The sequence below is a fragment of the Sarcophilus harrisii genome, chromosome 6, assembly GCF_902635505.1.
Source record: "Sarcophilus harrisii chromosome 6, mSarHar1.11, whole genome shotgun sequence".
Lineage (NCBI taxonomy): Eukaryota > Metazoa > Chordata > Mammalia > Dasyuromorphia > Dasyuridae > Sarcophilus > Sarcophilus harrisii.
This window is the reverse complement of record NC_045431.1, coordinates 66,558,611-66,562,500: the sequence shown is the minus strand read 5'-3', so window position 1 is coordinate 66,562,500 and position 3,890 is coordinate 66,558,611. Positions and strand designations below refer to the sequence as shown.

General features: G+C 47.8%; 1 protein-coding gene across 1 annotated transcript in view; it reads right to left on the bottom strand.

Annotated features, from left to right (window-relative positions):
- Positions 1-806, bottom strand: part of IL15 (interleukin 15) — a 177,499-nt gene extending 176,693 nt beyond the window's left edge. The window contains exon 1 of the mRNA XM_031942128.1: positions 1-806. This exon is cut by the window's left edge and continues 365 nt beyond it. The gene's annotated coding sequence lies outside the window, so the exon portion shown is untranslated.
- Between the last annotated feature and the right edge of the window lie 3,084 nt (positions 807-3,890).

Genomic DNA, 3,890 nt, shown 5'->3' with positions numbered 1-3,890 from the left:
CAGCTGGATTGGGTACCCTTCTTTGGGGCCTCCCTGAACAAGCTGCCTTTGATCACCTAGGACCGCCCTTACCAAGGACCCCGTTCTAGCTCTCCATCTTTTCGTGGCAGAAGCTAGAGATGTTGCAAAGGGAGTTCTCACTCAAATGCTCAGCCCTTGGCGTGGCCTGGTTCCTTATCTCTCCAAGGGCTTGGATTCAATGGCAGCTGGGCAGCCTCCCTGTCTAAGGGCTGTGGCAGTGACCTCCCTCCTGGTGAAGGAAGCTGATTAGCTTTCCTTGGGCCTTCCTCTATCTCTGTCCCTCACTCTGTTGTGGCTCTCCTCAGGTCCGCCCTGACCAGTGACTCTCTAACACACCCCACACCCATTATCTCTGCTTCCTGACCATCCCCATCTCACTTTCTCTAAAACATCCCCCTGAATCCTGCCACTTTGCTCCCAGATCCTTGTTGTGACCTGGCTCCCCTACATGACTGCTTCCAGCTCCTTGTTGAGCCCCAGTCAGTCCTGCCCGATCTTTCAGACACCCCACTGGAAAACCCTAACCTGACTCTTTTTACAGATGGGAGCAGTTTTGTTTTGGGGCAGCAGTGGTGGATTATCCCTCTCTCTCCACTCTTGGTCTTCTTCCCTCCCTCCTGGGTCTTCTGCCCATAGTACTGAGTTCATCGCCCTGACTCACACCCTACATAGCAGAAGGGAAGTTGGCTAACATATTCACAGACAGCTTTAAGCTTTCGCCACAGCCCATGTCCATAAAAAGGGGGGTTACTGACCTCCGCTGGTAAGAAAATTAAGAATAAGGCAGAGATACTTTACTTACTAGACTCTGTTTGGTTGCCCCTCTCTGTTGTTATTATCCACTGTCCAGATCATTGATCCGATGAGATAATGGAAGGAGTGGGAATGCAGCAGCCCAGTGCCACAATCTCCCCTCCTTCTTCCCTGCCCCTCGCCATCCCCGCCCCTCCCTCTTCCCCCCCCCCCCCCCCCCCCCCCCCCCCCCCCCCCGCCTGTGTACTCTCCTTCAGAAGATTCCTTTGCTTTTAAAAACAAGGGGAGGAGGGAGGGCCCCTGATGGTCCATGGAAGACAAAATTTTTATTCCACAGGCATTGAGCAGAATGCTGGTGAAGGACTTACATGATTTCACTTATTTGGGTAAAAAGAAAATGCATCAGCTATTGAGCAGATATTATGTAAAAGATGTCAGCCAATTGATCAGAAGTTATATTTATAGATGTAACATCTGCATCTGAGTAAATGCAAAAAGAATTAAAGAGGCCCGTGTGGGAATCAGGCTTAAGGGAAATATCCCAGAGCAGAGATGGGAAGATTATACTGAGGTACAACCATCAGTAACTAGGTACAAATACCTGTTAATTTTTGTAGATACCTTCTTAGGATGGACAGAGTCCTTCCTCACATGAAATGAGATGGCTCTCACAGTGGTCAGAAAGATACCAAATGAACTAATGCCCCATTTTGGTCTTCCAGGGACCCTGGGGTCTGATAATGGCCCTGCTTTTGTTGCAAAAACATCACAGGGTATCAGCAAGGCACTTGGGACAGAATGAAAATTTCATTGTGCATACAGACTGCAGAGCTCTGGGCAAGTAGAAAGAATGAATAGAACACGTAAAGAATTCCTTACAAAGCTTGTCTTAAAACCCCCAAACTCTGCACCCCCAACAGATTGGGTTTAACTCCCTTTGAAATTGAGACCACCACCTATCCTACCTTTGGTTAAACAGGACATAACTACTGAAATCTCTAACTCCTCCCTTATCAAGTTCCTACAGACCCTGCAGATAATCCAGAAAGACATCTCACACCTCATCCAAGAGACTCTTCTGGTCCCTGTTGCTGAGGCCATTCGTCCATTCCAGCCTGATGATGCAGTTCTGATAAAGAAATTTTCTTTTATAATCTTTTTTATTTTTTTATTAAAGCTTTTTATTTACCAGACATATGCATGGGTAATTTTTCAACATTCACCCTTGTGAAACATTCTGTTCCAAATTTTCCCCTCCTTTCCCTTTCCCCTGTCCTAGATGGCAGGTAGTCCCATACATGTTAAATATGTTAAAGTATATGTTAAATCCAATATATGTATACATATTTATACAATTATCTTGCTGCACAAGAAGAATCAGATCAAGAAGGAAAAAAAAACTGAGAAAGAAAACATGATAAAGAAATTTTCTACCATCAGCCTTGAACCCCAGTGGAAAGGACCTCATATCATGATCCTCACCACGCCTACCTCTGTAAAGGTTGAGTCTATTCCTGCCTGGATAACATTACAGCAGAGTAAAGCCAGCAGTCATCACAGAATGCAAAACAGAAATTAGTGAAGACTCCCTGAAACTGAGATTGGTCCGCGCCCATGGCCCTTGATTTCCCTTGAATCCCAACTGGACCTATGAGAAACACTGGGTGGCAAATCCTGGGAGGTTTAGTCCTTGTATTCACTGCTTTGTTACTACTGTTTGTGATCACCCTCTTTGTCTGTATAGGGGCAACCTCATCCCCTAAGGGCCCTCCTCTATCCTTTCTCCAGAAGTATAATTCCAGCGCCACACCATGGGGGTTTCCCTAGTTTTCCTCCTCCCTCTGCTTTCCAAAGCCTTAGGAAACCACATGCCCCAAGACCCACATGGACAATGACCTTTAGAAACCTGGAAGGTGGTACCTGCTTTTCTGCCCCCTACAACTCAGGTCTACAACCTCAATGACACTAGATCCTACCCTGGCTCCCTGCTTCCACTTGAGAGCCCCTGTGGCCCCCCTGTGCCTTGCTGCCAGGTGGTACTCACTCCCAGGGGATGACTCCTTCAAGATGACCATCCAAACTTTTAATCAGCAGACCCAGACCACTCTGCAGCCCTCCCCCCCACCCCGATAATCCCAACAATCCAGCAACCATCCCACCAGAAGTGGGAGAGGTCCCAAAGGTTGACCCTTTGTTCCTGGTCAGGTAACAGTTTTAAGTTCAGCCATTACCTTCTAGTCCAATGTATAGATCCACTCCCCTCAGAGGGCCCCGTGGGACCTCTGACTGCCTTACTAATCCGTCTTAGAACATCAGCCCTGATTGACCCCATTCGGCCAGTCCCATTCCTGACACCACCGGATCTTGCCCTGGTCCAAAATCCCCTACCCTTTCTGACCCATTGGCTCCAGCTGACAAACCCCCCAACTCCTTTGGTCCCCCTCCATCCTTGATTTATTGCCAATAGTGCACTCATATGTGAATTATTCCCCATGAATCCCCAGCTGGGTCATGATTGCTGGCTCTGCTTTAACTCTGAACCCTCTTATTTTGTTGGGATCGTCCTGGCAGACTCAGTTCCTGGGACCACTTTTCTATCTACCTGTTCTTGGGAACAACCAAAAATCACCCCTGGAAATCTCCAAGGCACAGATACCTGTCTTGTGACTGCTTCCACGAGTCTTTCTGACGCGTTCCTCTGGAACTGTAACCTGGCTCCTTAATTAACATTTCAGCATCCTTCAAGGATAGTCTGGCTGCAGGCCCCTGAAGATTCATGGTTTCCTGGCCGTGATGGTCTGACTAAATGTGCATGCTCTGATAACCTCCTCAGAAATCCAGATCCCTTCTGTATCCTGGTAGCCGTGTTTCCCAGTCTGTCTGTTCTTCCAGGAGGGGACGAATGGAGCCATTTTTGGTCCCAGTTTTCCCCTTGGGGTCTATCAGATAGCAACATTTCTTCCCCTCCTAGTAGGACTCAGGCTGGCAGGTACCACAGCCCTTAGCACACAGTCCTCCTGAGGGGCAGTTCTGGGTATGCTGAGTTAAGTGCGCAGATGACCACAGACCTTACTCAGATTGAATCATCCATTTCAAAACTGGAAACTAAGGTTGAT